Source organism: Sapajus apella, unplaced genomic scaffold (assembly GCF_009761245.1).
Source record: "Sapajus apella isolate SASKATOON/1434 unplaced genomic scaffold, GSC_monkey_1.0 scaffold23, whole genome shotgun sequence".
Taxonomy (NCBI): Eukaryota; Metazoa; Chordata; class Mammalia; order Primates; family Cebidae; genus Sapajus; species Sapajus apella.
Window position 1 is genome coordinate 33,893,425 of NW_022436963.1, and position 19,221 is coordinate 33,912,645.

General features: G+C 37.1%; 1 pseudogene; it reads right to left on the reverse strand.

Moving 5' to 3' along the window:
* Positions 1–2,298: 2,298 nt before the first annotated feature.
* LOC116559554 lies at positions 2,299–3,009 on the reverse strand (annotated as a pseudogene).
* Positions 3,010–19,221: the final 16,212 nt, after the last annotated feature.

Consider the following 19,221-nt stretch of genomic DNA (forward strand, 5'->3'; position numbering starts at 1 on the left):
TTTTATTAAAAGACAAAATCTTAGAAAAAATAGTTTACTAAAATTGACACACGAAACAGACTCTCTGAATAGAGCTATGTATAGGAAAGAGATTAAATCAGGAAGTTAAAAACAAATATACAACAACAACAAAAACCGCTATCAAAATTAAACTCCTGAGTTCAAATAACTGCTTACTGGATAGTGTATCTCCCTGACCTAATTATGATTATATACCAAAAGCCTACAAAATATTTTATAATGAAGAAATATAAATATTTACATTGTTTTTATCCTTTTATTTATTTTTTTTTTTTTAAGAGATAGAGCCTTGTTCTGTCACCCAGGCTGGAGTGTGATGGCATAATCTTGGCACACTGCAGCCTTGAATTCCTGGTCTTAAGCAAGCTTCCCACATCAGCCTTACAAAGTGCTGGGAATACAGATGTGAGCCACCATGTCTGACCTACATCATCTTTTTTTTTTTTTTTTTTTTTGAGGTTGTGAAAGAAATGAGATGAAGACATCTGATATCATTTTTAGTTAACAATGTTATTGAAATATATAGTAAGAAAATATATTCATTTATAGTAAGAAAATAAATGAATACTGGAAATATTTCAAATGTTGGACATACAAATTTGTAAAAAATGGTAGCTACTTGATTTGGAATCTTCCTTAAGCCCTCCCATAATCTTTTTTTTTTTTTTTTCCCCCAGCAGCTACATTTATTTGGATCAGACATGCGAGTCAAGACAATACCACTAATCAAACCAATATGGCTTATGAGCAAAGTGGGTGAAAATTGAGGGAACTGACTGGGACCTGCTGTCTAACATCATTTGAAGGTTGGACTTGAGCACAGACTTAGGGAAAGCTGATGGAATACGAAGCATCAACGTGAAGAGACCCTATATACACACAGTGGCTATGTTATGCCTGGCTGCGGCCACCTTCCCTTCTGAGAACAAGATGGGAATGACTGAACTATATTAGAAGGATGAAGTTATCCACTAAGGGAGCACACTTCCAGATCAGGCTTAAGATGCTAGACTTCAGATAAAGGGACTTGTGTCAGGTGGCCTCTAGAAACATGGAAGACCAAGATTTAGAAATAAAGTAACTTAAAGACATCTGGGCGCAGTGGCTCAAGCCTGTAATCTCAACACTTTGGGAGGCTGTGGTGGGTGGATCATGAGGTCAAGACATCGAGACCATCCTGTCCAACATGGTAAAACCCCATCTCTACTAAAAATACAAAAACTAGCTGGTCATAGTGGCATGCGCCTGTAGTCCCCAGCGACTCAGGAGGCTGAGGCAGGAGAATCACTTGAACCCAGGAGGCAGAGGTTGCAGTGAGCCAAGATCATGCCAGATGCCCAGAGCAAGACTGTCTCAAAAACAAAACAAAACAAAAAACCCTCCTAGGATGATCTGTTTACAACAGAAACAAAAACATCTTCCAGTCTAACCAATTTCTGACTGAAAGTCATTATAGGGCTAAACGTTAAGAAAACCAAACTTCCTTGGCATAGTATTTTCTCTTTTTACCTTGGGTTAGAGGTGCGGACAAGAAAACATGACATAGTTTTGAATTAATACTACAGAGGCAAAATTTCACATTTTAAAATGGCCCCAAACATTGCCCTGTTCATGTTGCTGATAGGTGATATACTCTAGGTAATCAGGAGTGGAGGGTTTAGTCATAAGCAGCATATATCCTGTGGGTCAGGTGACTCATGAAAATGTCAAGCAGGCCATGTTCTTTAGCAGTTTCTGGTCTGGTCCTGGTTTAATAATCTTGCAGCGGAACTTAGGCATATAGTCAGGTATTTAGTACCACTTCCCTATTACCCAGCCCACATCCCTTTCCCCCACTCTAAGCCAATCAGTCTGTTCATTCCAGTTCCCTCAGAAGGTGAAAGTTTGGGCCGGGCCCAGTGGCTCACATTTATAATCTCAGCACTTAAGGGGACTGAGGTGGTCACATCTGTAATCCCAGTACTTAGGGAAACTGAGGTGGTCACGTCTGTAATTCCAGCACTTAGGGAGACTGAGGTGGGCAGATCACTTGAGCCTAGGTGTCCAAGACCAACCTGGGCAACACGGCAAAACCCCGTCTCCACAAAAAAAAAAAAAAAAAAAAAAAAAAGCCAAAAGCCATGCATGGTGGTGCACACCCATAGTTCCAGCTACTAGGGAGGCTAACGAGGATCACTTGAGCCCAGGAGGCAGAGGCTGCAGTGAGCTGAGATCATGCCGCTGCCCCTCACTCCAGCCTGGGCAACAGAGTGAGGTTGTCTTTAAATTTAAAAAAAAAAAAAAGAGGGTTTGACATGGTTCCTGATACCATCTTGCTCTTGTGTGTTGTTGCCAGTGTTTCAAATGCTGCTGAAGACGTGGATTCTGAGCAGTGTTCCTTATATCCAATAAGCAACTGTCCTGTAGGCATGTCTACCCTGGGCAAGTGGTGGTTTCCGTCATTTTTTTTTTTTTTCTTTTCTCCTCATCCTTGTAGTAAGGACTCCGGAACATGAAAATTAAAAGAACAAATGGGATGAATAAGTAGGGGGCATAGACAGATACAAGGGTTAACCGTTCATGCAGAGTCTCAGGTCCTTGTCCTTTAAAACCACTGGCTTTGGAGAAATCCTCAAACAAAAATGTGGAGAGTACTGGAATTAAAGTTGTCATGGTGTGAACTGAGTAGATGATTGCAGGGGCTCGAATCCACTTGCAGCTTCCTTTGAGAAAGGCATATGTTGCAATGGGAAAGAAAGGCAGCTGAAACACAAGCTCACAGAAGAGAAACGACTTAAACCAGGCTGGGGGCTCCTGTAGCAGCGGGTCTTTGAACTCCTTAGCATACCACTCCAGCAGGTTTCTCGACCGGGTAGAGCTCGCGCGGCAGCACCGCCTGCAGGCCCATGAACAGGGTGGTGGGGATGTGGGTGAGGAAATAGAGGCCCAACAGCCACTCCACGCAGCACCTGGTTGCCGGAGCCCCCATCTTCTGTTGGTTGGGCCTGGACCCGCTGTTGTGAGAAGTAGCAGCCCTCCCATAATCTTAAAATCAAGAAGAACACACACCACATGTACACTCTGCCTTCATTTTTACTAAAAAGAAGATGTCATAGTAATAATTACCTATAAGAGGAACAAAAATCCAACAAAGTTCCCCTTTTGCTTGCCATATAGCAAGCTTGTGGATGTACACAGAAAACAGTACAGGATAGGAGGAACTTAAACAAAATACAGCTTTCAGATATCCCCTGGCCAAATTTGGGATAATTTGAACATCAAAATGATTAAATACTAAAATAAATGTTAAACCGATGAGAGAATGGGAATCTTCAAGTCCATAATGATAATGCCCAAATACATAAACTTAAAAAAAGGAAGAAGGGCTCTTTCATGCACTAGAATCCTCAGCACCAAATGGCAAATACAGAGACAATGCTAAGTTAAAGTTATCATTTTGCAGTTTTCATAGGAAAGCCTGGTTTAGGCAAAAATCAATGGATAGATCCCAGGGAAAATTTGTGACAAGGCACAGATTCTTTGAATGGCCTTAAAGTGTCTCCCTAAAGAATGCTTATCAGTTAAAAGGGAAGAAATAACAATTATGCAGTAGAGAAACTGAATTCCTTGGCAAAGTGATAAAGTTAGTGTCACCAGCAACAAGCAAATGAACACCATGTGCCTCCTGATATGATGCTCGGAGGACATAACCTCCCTCACGTAATGTGAATCTAATCATGAGAAAACATAAGCAAACCAAAAATGAGAAACATCCTATTACCAAAACCAGGAGCTATAGTTTTCAAAAATGTCAGTGTTCTAAAAGACAAAGAAATTCTATGGAAATATTCCACATTAAATACTAACAAGACATGGAAGTCAAAAATGTTTCTCATTTGAGATGGCATCTTGTACTGGAGGAAAAAAACAAGGGTTACAGATAATACAGTTGGTTCTACAAACAAAAATGAAATCATTTGGTAAATTAAAATATCTTGTCAATGTTAACTAAAGGTGATAATTATACTCTATTTATATAAGACAATAATCCCTATTCTTAGGAAATATGCACTGAACTTAGAGGTAAAAGCCCATTATGTGTGCAACTTACTTTCAATTTTATTAGAAAGAAACATGTCCATATGACAGAAAAGGAGAGAGAAAAGACTGTGCAAATAAAATAGGATAAAGTATTAACAAGAAATGAATTTGTATAGAGTATTATTGTTTGCACTTATTATTCCAATTTCTCTGTAAGTTGAAAATTACTTCCAATTGAAAAGTTTAAAAATTGTTAAAATCATCATTATTTGGAAATAATCGTTTTGTGTACCCAGAAATCTTCAGATACTAAAACTAAACTTGTAGAATAATTGAATTTGAGCAAGGTTGTTGAATTCAAGAGAGTGTGTGTATAATTTCTAAATACCAGCAACAAAACTATAGGACAAATTTTTAATACCATAAAGTTTTTTAATCAAATAAGTAGGAATGAATTTAAGATATGCAGTCTCTACATAGAAAACCAATACAAATTAAACTAAATCAAAAAGTAAAACATTAAGAGATTTAATTAAATATCTAAATAATGGAGGGTTATGCCATATCATGTTTATTAACTGAAATAGTCAATATTGTTACATCAATTCTCAAGCTGAAATATAGTTACAATGCAATTACAATCAAATTTTGGCAGGGTTATGATTTTGTATGTAAATTGAAAAGGTGACTCCATTAGTGGATAGGCAAAAGGCCAAGATGATTCAAAACCATTTTCAAGAATAAAGCTGTTGATTTTTACTGATAACTAGACCTATATAACTTCAGTAATTTAGATACAATAGAATTGATACAAGAATTAAAAAGAAATCCATACATATTGATACATTAAATTTATGACAGAAGTAACACTGATATAGAGGTGTGAAAAAAGGATAGAGCTTTAGACAAATACGACTGAGTCAACTGGATATTCTGATGGAATTAAAAAATCTTGATTGATAGTTTTCAATCTTCATATACAAAAGTTAATTCAAGATGAGTTGTAATATATAAATATTCCTTTGATGAGTTTGGCTAAGAGTCTTACTACACAGGACACAGAAGACATTATCATCCAGAAAAAAAAGTAGATAAACTTTCCTACATTAACTTTAAGAACTTACACTTATCAAAAACATATTGATAGTAAAAAGGCAAGCCAAAAAGAAGAAAATGTGTTTTTAATACATATTATTGATGAAGATATCAATTGATAATATGTACAAAATTCTTGTGAACAAGAAAAATATTACACACAAAATGGACTATAGGTGGCACAAAAGTAGATATCCAAATAGCAACTAAACAGCTAAAATGATCCTTAAGCTTATTGGTCATCAGAGAAGTGAAAAAAAAAAATATATATATATATATATACACACACACATATATATCGCTGCATGCCAAACAGACTGCCTAAAAATAAAATAAATGAACAATCGCAACTATGCAGCAACTTGAACTCTCACACACTGCTCATGGGAATGGAAATTTGTACAACCACTTGGGAAAATTTATTTTGCTATATCTACTAAAGTTGAAGATAGGCATACTATATGGTAATCCTTAGCATATTCACAATAGAAATGCCTATATAAGTTCATCAAAAATCACATATAAAGATATTCGTAACAGCACTACTTTAAATAATCACAACTAGAAACAACCATGACTAGTAGCATAAAAGTGACACATTAATAAAATGAAAAACTGTGTATGAATAAAATGGGCGATGTATCCTATGTAAAATAGATCTAAATCTCATAAATGTTTGGGAAAGTATTCAGAGAGTAGATAATCTAAGCTTTATATTTATAGGAAGTTGAAATTAATCTCTAACATAGAAGTTGGGACAATGGTTATCCTTAGTGAACAGGTGGTTAACGTAAAAGAGAGGGTGTATGTAGAACTCAAACTTCTGGTAACATTCCTCTTTCTTTTTTAAACCAGGATGAACGTTATGTAAATACGCTTCTTGCATAATTTCTCAGTCTGTACACTCAAATTCTGCACACTGCTATATCTCAATAAAAGTACAATAGATACGGCTGGGTATGGTGGCTCACATTTGTAATCCCAGCACTCCGGGAGGCCAAGGTGGGCGGATCATCAGAGGTCAGCAGATCAGGATCAGCCTAGCTAACATGGTGAAACCCCATCTTTACTAAATATACAAAATTAGCCTGGGTATGGTGGCATGCACCTGTAATACCAGCTACTAGGGAGGCTGAGGCAGAAGAATCGCTTGAACCCAAGAGGCAGAGGTTGCAGTGAGCTGGGATTGTGCTACTGCACTTCAGCCTGGGCACAGATTGAGACTCGGTCTCCAAAAAAAAGAAAGATACAAAAATCTCTACATTGCCCAACAGAGTCTAATATTACTATAATATTCAGCTTAGATCAACTATATTGACAAATGGCCCCACAAATCTCAGTGGCTTACAATAGCAAACATTTTTCTCATTCATTCATATGTTAATCGTGGGTTGCCTTCTGATTTGATGCATGTAAAAAAGAGCAATGACAGGATTATAGAATGGGTCTTAATTTTCCACTCAGATTTGGCACACCTCACTTCTTGCTCATATTCTTACTGTCCAAAATAATTCACATGGACAAACTTGACATCGATAACATAGGGCAAACATGAAAAAGGACACGAGAGGCAATGGCTCTCAAGGACATCCATTATCTTGCCCTGACTACCTTAGCAACCTTATCTTCTGCATCTATTACTTCAAACTTTAGTAAGAATGAGTTAAAATTCTCTAAAATCGCTCTTGCTGTCTCTGGCTCCCAGCCTTTGCTCACTCCGTTTCCTTGGCTTTAAACGACCTTCTACTCCACCGGTTTTTTTTTGTTGTTGTTGTTATTTTTTTTCACCTGACTAAATCTTACTCAAAGTTCTTTAAGATTTTGTCCATAACATTTAGTCTGTGATATTAAAATTATTTCAAGTTTCATGTGGCACTGGTAGAGATGCACCATTATGTATATATCTGTAAACAACAGGTAATCCTAACAATGTGCACTGAATATCATTTCTAGGCTTCCTCTTCACTGTGACTACTTCAGGACAAGTTAGGTGTCCCTCCTCCTGATATATTCTGTTGCCCATCTCTGTCACTACACATGCCTTAGTGTTCTGTAATTTCTGCTTGTAACTTTGTCACCACCACTTTATTAAATGACACTCAAACACAAGGATAAGGTTTCAATATACATGATTTATCCAGTACATACTAGATGCTGAATAAATATTAATTCATGTGTTAATTTACAATTTATTTTGGACAAAGCATGTCATGTATGGAAGGCAAAGGTGACTATTATTGCCCCAGTGCTATCCTCCATGATTTCTATTTTATTAATTTCTGACTTTCACTTGAGCCCTGGAGGCAGAGGGTGCAGTGAGCTAAAATCATGCCATTGCACTCCAGCCTAGGCACAAGAGTAAGACTCCAGCTTAAAAAAAATAGCAACTAATATATATTCTGGGCTTTTTATGTACTACATACTGTGTGATATGATTTGAATCTGTGTCGCCACCCAAATAAGTTGAATTGCAGTCTCCAGTATGAGAGGTGGGGCTTGGTGGGAGGTTATTGAATCCTAGGGGCAGAGTTCTCAGAAACTGGTTGTTGTCATCCCCTGCGCTGTTCTCCTGATAATGAGTAATCTTGAGACCTGGTTGTTTACAAGTGTGCAGCACCCTCACCTTCCCCCACTTCCTCTGGCTCCAGCCAGTAGAAGCTCCTTGCTCCTCCTTTTGGCTTCTGACATGATTGAAAGCTCCCTGAGGCCTCCCCAGAAGCTGAGCAGAAATGGCTATGCTTCCTGTACAGCCTGCAGAACCGTGAGCCAATTAAATCTCTTTTACTTATAAATTACCCAGTCTTAAGGTATCTCTTTACAGCAGTGTGAAAACAGATTAATATACTGTGCTATGTGCACTAAACATTACAGAGCCACATTTAATGCTCACAGAAACCTATCAAGTCAGGATCTTATAATCTTCATTTTTAGATGAGGAAACAGACTTGGAGAATGTTAAACCACTGACCTAAAGGCATCCACCTACCAAATAAAAGTTCACGATTAGATTTTGGTTCTGAAATCCGAGTTTGTCTTCTTATCTACTACACAATAATAACCACTAATTCTTTTAAGGGAGCCTCTGAGTAAACACCTTTAGGGACTTGCCTTAATACATTTAGAACACAAAGTCTAGCAGTGCTGTAAGAAGATCAGCTTGCACACCAGAGCAATCTAGTGACTAGGAGTGGACTTGGTTCTTAATGCAGGACTTTCTGCCCCCCATTATTTAAGTCCTTCATGAATGGGACTTTTTTTTAATCTTATAAGTTTCCTGGATTCTAATAGTTGTAAATAGTGGCTGTTTTTATTAAGTATGTCCTTTCGCATCCCCTGCAACAGCCAATCTTCCTGTGCCCCCACTTAGGACTGACACTACTAAGCCTAATTTTGCCTTTGAAGATTCTGAGATTTGGTCTTGTCTCCAACCATCTTTAAAGATTAAAGAAGCCTATCCTTTGTGCTCATAACTACTTCGTGTGATTTTTTTCTAGCTAACAAATAATTTTTTCATAAACAGATGGTTCTATCAACTTCTCAAATTCTAGGAGACAAACCTTCTCACTTGAGAAGGTTAACCATTTCCCAAGCACAAATATTTTCACTATTCATTTTACAAAAGCAGCAGCAAGAGACACTAGAGCCTAGTGATTTATAAACAAATATTTTCTTAGTAAGAGGAGTTAATGACATTCTTGATGAATCCACTTTATAAGGTTGTGGTAAAAGTTAAGATGATACATGTAAATCTCTGTAGCACAGAACCCACACCATTAATATATTATAGTTATTTATCATTTTTAAAGGCAAATTCAAGGCTTCAAATCCATTTCTTTTGCATTTTACATTATGGTATATACCTCATTGTTTTAGCTATTCGAGAACATTTTGGATTTGGACTTTTTCTATTTCTGAGCATTAGGCCAAAATGTATGCTATTATCAATTTTCATTCTGCTTTGTATGTATGTACGTGTGTGTTAACAAACACCAGTTGTTTTTAAAACAGAAATAAAGGGCATCTGCTCTTATTTACTGACATACTGAGCACAGTCCTCACCGAGATACTGCTTTCACACAAAGTCATACAAGGAAAATATGGAATTCAAAGTAAAGGGAAGATAGAAGAGTTTTGAAAGTTTTAAATGCATTCAATTTAAGATTTATTGGAACTTCACAAGGGATGTATTCTTTAGAACATCCTAAGAACTGAAAAATGTCTTCACATTTTGTTTAAGCTCATAAACCGTTTCCAGTTTCCCTTCAGGGTCATTATGACTGACACCATAAGGAATAACAAAGTCAAAAAAATCTACCTGTCCATTTCAAACTCACCTTCTAACTTAGGATATATTAGTCTGTGTGGAATGAGAACATCAGTGCTGTCAAAAATATGACATTCAGCTAACCTTAAAGAAAATTGTTACTTTCTAAAACAGCGATTCTTACCTCTCCATTCATGGATATTCTTCAAAGGATTTCTAACTTCCAGATATCAAATATAGAACTATATATAAAAAGAATGTATACCTTTGCATTTGGGAGGAGATAGTATCCATGGATTTTACTTCATTCTTAAAGGCATCTGTGATACACAAGATATTAAAACCTATGATACTTAAATTTAACGAAACATGTAATAGAACTATTTAGATTTTTCACAATTTTTCCTTTGCTACATAAAATGTATATACATAGGCAGAGAAAATACCTCTCTTCACTCACTCCTACAAATTTAATTAGCTTACTAAATAAGTACTGTTTAAAAAGTACATGATCAATTTTTACTATCAGGCAAATGTTAGCATGCTGTAATAGGAGAAATTACATCATGGTAGGTAGAAAAATAACATTTTTTGAGCACCTACTCTATGAAGGGTATGCTAACCATCACCTACTTTTATTCTTACAAGAAACATGCAAAATTAGCTGTATTCTCATTTTACAGTTGAGGAAACAGCCTGAAGGGGTGAAACTCAATCTATGACATACAACTAGTGAGTTGCTGAAAATGAGATTCTATTTAACCTGTTTCTGAATAAGGAGAAACTTTGATTGTATATTAGCTGTATCTGGAGTGCTTTTAAAAGAGAGAAAAAGTAATGGAACATAGAGTGTTGCTGTCGGTGGGCTGGGCAAGTAACCTGTAAGTATGTGAAGAACATAAGGAAGGACGATTGTCTCAAATCACCCCTCTCAAAAGGTGACAGAACTAAAAAGGTAAAATATTTATATTATTTAAAGTTACATAAGTAGCTATTAGCATAACTAAAGATCAAACAGAAAGAAGGAAAAAGGAAGAGGTAATAACAATGAGCTAAACCTTCATGGAGTCAGTTAAGATATGAAGTAGCAGACAAACCAAAGTTAAACTGGACAGAAAAGTTAATAAATGAAATAAAATGAACAATTAAATCAGGAACCACCAAAGAGGCATCACTAGAGACACAGGAGGAATCTTACATGTGTCCTGTGACCAATTCAATGTTAACAAATTTGAAAACCAGAAAAATGACATAATCTACTTAACAAAACTTAATCAAAAAGGAAAATAAAATCTCAACATTTCATCTGTTACAAAAATTGAGCAAATATTTACACATCTTCACTACATAAACACACACACACACACACACACACACACACGAAGTCCCAGATAGTTTTATAGGCAAGTTGAATGAAAGTCAATAGACAATTTCAATGCTAAACTTTTCAAAGAATAAAAAGGGAAAATTCCATTGAATATATTTAGTAGAATGGTCTTGATTGCAAACTCAGTCATTCATAACAAGATGATGAAAAAGTATAGGCTAGTATCATTCAGGAACATGTTGCAAAGCTATTTTATAATTGGCAAAAACGAGGCCAACAACGCTTATAACAAAGTAATACGTTACAGCCAAGTGGGGCTTACCAAAGGAAAACAAAGCCAGTTTAAAGTTAAAATGTTTATTATTAAATCACATAATAACCTCAAAAGGAGAAGAGAACAGCATTCAATAAAACTCAACATCTACTCATGATTAAAAGGGAAAACAAACGAAAAAAAACAATTGATTAAAATAAATGCAGAAGGGGAGGGACTTCTTAATCTACTCATTTTACAGAAAAACAAACTGTATTGTATCAAACCTAAGGTACCACTTATAAAACATACCACAAAGAAAGAAAAAAATGCTACCAATTAGACTGTGGTAATCTCTGATCAGAAGTCTTAAGATACTCTTCAGAGCTGTTGAAATGGGCAAAATCATGTGCGTTAGAATCCACAAACAATGGTAATTGTAGAATAGTAAAAGCATTCTTTTAAGACGTTTGACTAAGCCTGGTGTAGTGGCTGATGCCTGTAATCTCAGCACTTTCAGAGACAGATGAAGGAAGATTGCTTGCACCTGGGAATTCGAGATCAGTTTGGGCAACATAGGGAGACCCCATCTCTACCAAAAATGCAAAAATTAGCTAGATATGGTGGCGCGCGCCTATGGTCCCAGCTGCTCGGGAGGCTGAGGCAAGAGAATGGCCTCAGCCCAGGAGGTTGAGGCTCCAGTGACCTGTAATGAGGCCACAAAAAAAAAAACCATACACACGCACAAAGGAAAGATTCATGAGTAAGATAAGGATGCCCACTCCAAACCCTCCTGCTTCTCAGCTGAAGGTCTTCTTGGTAAGGACTGAGTAATATCTCCCAAAATGCATGTCTACTCAGAACCTCAGAATGTGGCCTTATTTAGAAATAGAGCTTGTAGTTGTAATTAGTTAAGTATCTCAACATGGAATCACTCAGGATTTGGAGTGTTCCCTTGATCCAATGACTGGTATCCTTATCAGAAAAGGAGAAGGCAGAGAATGAGAAGGCCATGTGAAGATAGAGGCAAAATTGTAGATGGCATCCCTAGGCTGTAATACAAATTTGTTTATTTAAAACTAGAGACTGGAGTCACACTATGTTACCCAGGCTGGTCTTGAACTCCTGGACTCAAGTGATCCTCCTACCTCAGCTTCCCAAAGTGCTAGGGTTACAGGTGTGAGTCACTGCTCAGCATTATAACAGTATTTTACCATACTTACAATAAGAAAATAAATTTAAATACCAGGACTGGAAAGAAACAGATTGTTATTATTCACAAATTACAACTATATAAAGAACAAAGCATCTAGGGAAAAGTTGTTTTATGTGAAGATGAATTGGGCAGGGTTGTATATAAAATTAATTTACCAAAATCAATTGCAAACTCATTAAACTGCCACAAAAATATGAGTGTATTTTCTAACAACTTTTATAAATATAGCATTTGTAATAGCAACAAAATTATATGTGACCTAAGAATAAACAAAATACATGCATGGGCTTTTTAAAAGAAAAAAAAAATAAAACTTTATGAAAGTTTCACTAACTAGAAAACTAACTATGTTTATGGATTAAAAAAACACACATTAAAAATAATGAAACTCTCCTCAAACTGACAAAGAATTAAATTCCAGTGTAAATCATATTAAGGGTCTTTGTGAAACCTGACATGCTAATCCTATATTTTACAAAGACAAGACAAAAACAAGAAAAAACTGGTTATTCCTGAAAAAAAGATGGCTAGGAAGAGAGGGAGGTTGTCTTCACAAATCTTAAGCCTCATTATAAAACTAAAGTAATGAAGACAGTGTAATGTGAGTACAGACAGGCAAATAGACCAGCAGAACAGAATTAGAGAATCCAAAAGCAGATTCATGCATATAAGTAGAAAATATACAAAATTGAGAGGAACGATTTAGAAATATTTACAGTAATTTGGCACCGCTACAGCATCCAAATGCAAGATTTCATAAGTATGGGTCCATAATAGATTGAAAACTGAAACAAAAACAATCAAAAACCCAGTCCTTCACTATTTTACTTAGTATTGGCTTAGATAAAAAGACTGGAATTAAAAGTAATCTTGAATAATAAGGCAAAATGATGCTTTCCAGATACATTAAAATAGATGAATGTTGCAAATCAAAATGAGCAAAGGTGGATGATGACCAGTTTTGAGTAAATGGGTCAGGTTGGAGAAAAGTTTAGAGGTCAGAGTGTATTGCAAGCTAAAATCAGCCCAACGTTCACTGACAAGGATTGGATTTGTGCCCTTACAATCTAATCATACTGTGAAATGTAAACATGGAGTCACTGACACTCTAAGACCCATTGCAGAAAAGCCAGTAAGCATGCTGTAACAATGCCCTGGATATGCACCTTATGCTGCACAGCTCCAGGGAAATCAATGCATATTCATAGATTTTGTAGATTCATAGAGTATTAAAGCTGAAAGGGATCTCACAAGCCATGAATCTGTATCTGACTGACTCTCTCTTTTTAAAAAACATCAGAGAGACAAACACTGTGAGGTTATAGAACTAGCCCCAAGGTAACACAGCCTGGTAAGAATAGGACTTGGATTTCCTGAGACATAAAAGGCTTCTGTTTGCAGCTTGAAGAAAGCAGTCTCCAGACAAAGTAAGCAGTCCTATTTACCTAATATGAAACAAAACTGCCGATTGTCATAGAGGATATGAAACCATACTTTGCAAGACCATCAAGTCTACAAGGGACTATCCCACCAGCTGGGGAAAACACCACTAGCTCTAGTCTAACCACAGACTCTCCATCTTCAAGTTAAATGCTAGTACTTAGCATAACACTCATTGAAAGTGATGGACAAGGTTGCAGTAAATCAATTCATGTCTATCGATATGAAACAGCCTGCCTTATAAGAGTTAACAACATGGATTATGGTGATCTACGCTTCCATGAATTTGGCTCATTTCTTTCATCAGTTATGGGCATTTTCTTGTCTCCTCTGTAGTCGCAATCAAAAGACGCAGCAATCCTAACTTAGATCATGAAAACCATTAAGTCAAGCCCAGAGAAAAACACATTCTTTTTTTTTTTTTTTTTTTTTTGAGATGGAGTCTTGCTCTGTTGCCAGACTGGAGTGCAGTGGCACAATCTTGGCTCACTGTGACCTCCGCCTCCCCAAATTCAAGCAATTCTCCTGCCTTAGCCTCCCAAGTAGCTGGGACTACAGGGGTGCACCACCACACCCAATTTTTATGTTTTTAGTGGAGATGGGTTTCCACTATACTTGGCCAGGATGGTCTCGATCTCTTGACTTCATGATCCACCCACCCTAGCCTTCCAAAGTGCCGGGATTACAGGTGTGGGCCACCGCACCCAGCCAAAAACACATTCTTGACAGAAGACATCTCTAAAATTTAAATAACTAGCATTAATAGCAAACATAAAGCACTTAACTGGTTGCAAAATGTTTCAAATCTCTTTGGCCTAACACAAATACTATAAAGGTGTATTATTTCTGTTTCTGTTTTACAGATGAAGAAACTAAGGTTCACAGTGAATAATTACTACAACTAGGATTTGAACTTAGAAATCTTATTCCAAATCAAGTCCTTGCTACTCTACTACATATCTTCATATTAAAAGATCCCAGATGCATTGTAGTGTGCACCTGTAATCCCAGTTACTTGTGAGGCTGAGGCACAAGAACTGCTTGAACCCGGGAGGTGGAGGTTGCAGTGAACGGAGATTGTACTACTTCACTCCAGCCTGGGTATCAGACTGAGACTCTGTCTCAAAAAAAAAAAAAAAAAAAAAGTTCTTAAAGCCGGGTTATACTAACTAGAATAAGATGATCAGCATTCACATAAAGTTATAAAACTAAGCATACCTCCTCATTCATCCCAAACATATTCAGCAATACCTCAGTGATCATTTTGTCAGTAAATTCTCCATACTCTTACAACACCTCCTGTTCTTTCCACATCTCTCATAAGGAAGCAATCAAAATCAAACAAAGCTAAAATTTTCACTAGAAAAGGTTCCCTGGGGGATAGAGGTGATAAGGGAGAAGGATCAAGAAAGATGGGTGCTACATGGCCAAGTGGACACATCTGCAAAGAGCACAAGCAAAGCCACAGAGACTGACGGGTCTACCGCACGTGCTTGGAGAAGTCAGAGCTGAGGTAAGAGCAGCATTTGGGCATGCTGCATGCATGCTGTGCAGAGAAGCCTGGAGGTCCCATAGCAGGCAATGAGCAAGTCAGTGAAAAAAATGCAGGAAAGGTCACTCTCTGAGTACTTGTGTTGAAAACCCATAAAAAACATCATCAGTAATTTCTGCTGGACATTGATTTCTCATCTATGCATCAGGAGAGGAACCTGGGAGGTGCTTAATCAGCTGCCAATGACAAGATTCACTCTCATTTAGAATTGGAAACAATAATAGTTAGATTTTGTCTTTCTCTCTTTTTTTACTGTCTGGTCTGTTTCACAAATTTAATAAAGCTAAGAATTAAAAAAAAAAAAAAAAAAAAACCTTTCGGCAGTTTCAGTCTGAAGCAGACACATTCTTTCTTCCTCCAACTGCAAAAATTCCAGAAGGGGTGTGTGTCACACAGTAAGAAAGGTTCAAGTTTACTCTCTTCTTTGCCAGACTGACCTTGAGGCACACTAAATCCTTGAACAGGCCCCTTTCCCCTAGAAACTCCTCTTCTCTCTGCTAGCTGGAGGCAGATAGCACAGAGTGCAGACTATGGAGTGAGAAAAACCTAAATTCATATACTAATTTCAGTATTTACCAGCTGGGTGATTTGGGGCCAAGGACTCAATGCCTCTGTGTCATTTTTCTCAGCTGTAAAATGGGAATAGCAATAACTGCAGGCCCCTTACGCTTGTATGGGATTGAGTAATACATTTCAAAAATCATTTGTAAAATCTTAGAAAGCATTGGTGTTACAAATTGTCAATGGGATAACATTAGTTAACCAGGTTGAGAGATCAAGTAAGTTACAGTGCTCTGTGAACTAAGTGCCAACTGTCATCCCGCACAGCAGCTTCAGATGTTAATGCAATCTTCCCCAAGTTTAACTTCTCAGACTATGAGCTGCCCAATGAAAGGTCTTTGTTTTCTATAATACAGGTACCAAGTGTCCTGCTCCATCAACATACAGTCTTGAGAGGAGTTCATCTCATTCATTTATCACAGCAGCAGCATCTCAATGATACTTTGCTACCATCGCCCAAACTAGGTACACTGTCAAATTTTAGCATCTCTTTTTTAAGGCCTACTAGTCTTCTTCCTTAAAAATTGTCATGATTTATCAAAAAAAAAAAAAAAGTAAATGTTAATAGATTTCCTCAGCAGCATCTGACAGTCTCCATAATATTCCAAAAGAGAGAAAGAAATCTTCACCGTTAAGTGCCTTTTGACAGGCGACTTCACACACACAAGCACGGCCATCCTTGCAAAGGCTTGTTCCTACTCAAAAGGCTATACTGGGTCAGAGAGTTGATACGTAGAGGCCCAGTGTGCTGTGTCACCTGTGGCCAGTTCGTTGGCCCTCTGTAGGCATAAGTACAGCAGCTTGTTTTATTACTGTAAGACCTTATTTTGAAAAACACATTTGTATTTTGTGACTATAAAAGAATTTTCTTCTTATTGCAGATAATTTGGAAAAGAAAAATAAGGAAAAAACATTTTAAACTGCCTAAACAATTTTTTATTATTGTAGACAATTTAAAAAATAAAAATAAGGAAAAAATATTTTAAACTACCTATAATCTCTGAACATAGAGGAAACCCTTGCTAACAGTATGCTTTTTTTCTCACAGTCTTAAGATATTTAGAAAGAGAGTTTCTTTTTCATTCATTTGTTTGTAAGTTTGGTTTACCTTTTGTTTTTTTTTTTGTTTGGTTTTTTTTTTTTTTTTTTTTTTTTTTTTTTTGAGACAGAGTCTCACTCTGTCAACCCAGGCTGGAGTGCAGTGGCACAATCTTGACTCACTGCAGCCTCTACCTCCTGAGTTCAAGCAATTCTCCTGCCTCAGCTTCCTAAGTAGGTCAGATTACAGGCATGTACCACCATGCCTGGCTAATTTTTTTCTATTTTTAGTAGACATGGGGTTTCAGCATGTTGGCCAGGCTGGTCTCCAAATCCTGACCTTGTGATCTGCCTGCTTCAGTCTCCCAAAGTGCTGGGATTACAAGTGTGGGCCACCGTGTCTGGCCCTGGTTTATTTTTTAAAAAATTATTTTGCCTATGTGCATTAGATAGAAATTTTTTTCCTGTATTGGAAAAATATGATTTTTTTTCAGCCTCTGGACAGGGAAATCTAGGAGCCCTCAGTCTCCCAAGGGATGTAAACTCTGATTTATCCCTATGTTTGATTCCAGAGAACAATCTTGGGAGCTAATGGTGGAGGCAAATCTTTTACAGTTGGAGGAACATCATTTCGTCAAGAGGATTTGGCTCTGCTAATGTTTCCAATGGTGATCAGTTCCCTCATGAACACACCCCCAAAACATGCACCCTTCCTTTAGTGGTAGATGGTACTGAGTTAGGCAAACCTATGGCTGCAACTTTTTTAAAAAAACCAGGACTGAGTAAGAGAGATTTTGGCCTTCCTTGAAATATAGCAGTTGATAGTTAAGTTAGTTTCAGACATTCAGATATTACACTCTCTTTTGAGAAACTAATCTCGCCAATTCTCTGAAATAAGTAGTGCCACAAATTCTTAAAAGAACAGAGTTGAACCCCATTGTCTCAGCCCAAAATCTCCTGAAACCAATAAGCAACTTCAGCAGAGTCTCAGGATATAAAATCAATGTGCAAAAATCACAAGCATTCCTATACACCAGTAACAGACTTAAAGAGAGCAAAATAAAGAACAATCTGCCATTCACAATTGCTACAAAGAGAATAAAATACCTAGGAATACAACTAACAAAGGATGTAAAGGACCTCTTCAAGGAGAACTACAAACTACTGCTCAACGAAATAAGAGAGGACACAAACAGATGGAGAAACATTCCATGTTCATGGTTAGGAAGAATCAATATTGTGAAAATGGCCATACTGCCCAAAGTAACTTGTAGATTCAATGCTATCCCTATCAAGCTACCAATGACCTTCTTCACAGAACTGGAAAACAACACCTTAAACTTCATAGGAAACCAAAAGAGAGCCCGCATAGCCAAGTCAATTCTAAGCAAAAGGAACAAAGCTGGAGGCATCACACTACCTGACTTCAAACTATACTACAAGGCTACAGTAATCAAAACAGCATGGTACTGGCATCAAAACAGAGATATAGACCAATAGAACAAAACAGAGGCCTCAGAGGCAATGTCACACATCTACAACCATCTGATCTTTGACAAATCTCATAAAAACAAGCAGTGGGGAAAGGATTCCCTGTTTAATAAATGGTATTGGGAAAACTAGCTAGCCATGTGCAGAAAGCAGAAACTGGACCCCTTCCTGACACCTTACACTAAAATTAACTCCAGATGAATTAAAGGCTTAAACATAAGACTTAACACCATAAAAAACCCTAGAAGAAAACCTAGGCAAAACCATTCAGGACAAAGGCATAGGCAAGGACTTCATGACCAAAACACCAAAAGCATTGGCAACAAAAGCCAAAATAGACAAATGGGATCTAATTAAACTCCAGAGCTTCTGCACAGCAAAAGAAACAATCATTAGAGTGAATTGGCAAACAAAAGAATGGGAAAAAATTTTTGCAATCTACCCATCTGACAAAGGGCTAATATCCAGAATCTACAAAGAACTAAAACAGATTTACAAGAAAAAAACAAGCCCATTCAAAAGTGGGCAAAGGATATGAACAGACACTTTACAAAAGAAGACATATATGAGGTCAACAAACATATGAAGAAATGCTCATTGCCACTGGTCATTAGAGAAATGCAAATCAAAACCACATTGAGATACCATCTCATGCCAGTTAGAATGGCGATCATTAAAAAATCTGGAGACAGCAGATGCTGGATAAATAGGAACACTTTTACACTGTTGGTGGGAATGTAAATCAGTTCAACCATTGTGGAAGACAGTGTGGCGATTCCTGAAGAACCTAGAAATAGAAATTCCATTTGACCCAGCAATCCCATTACTGGGTATATATCCAAAGGATTATAAATCATTCTGTTATAAGGACATATGCACACGAACGTTCATTGCAACACTGTTTACAATAGCAAAGACTTGGAACCAACCCAAGTGCCTATCG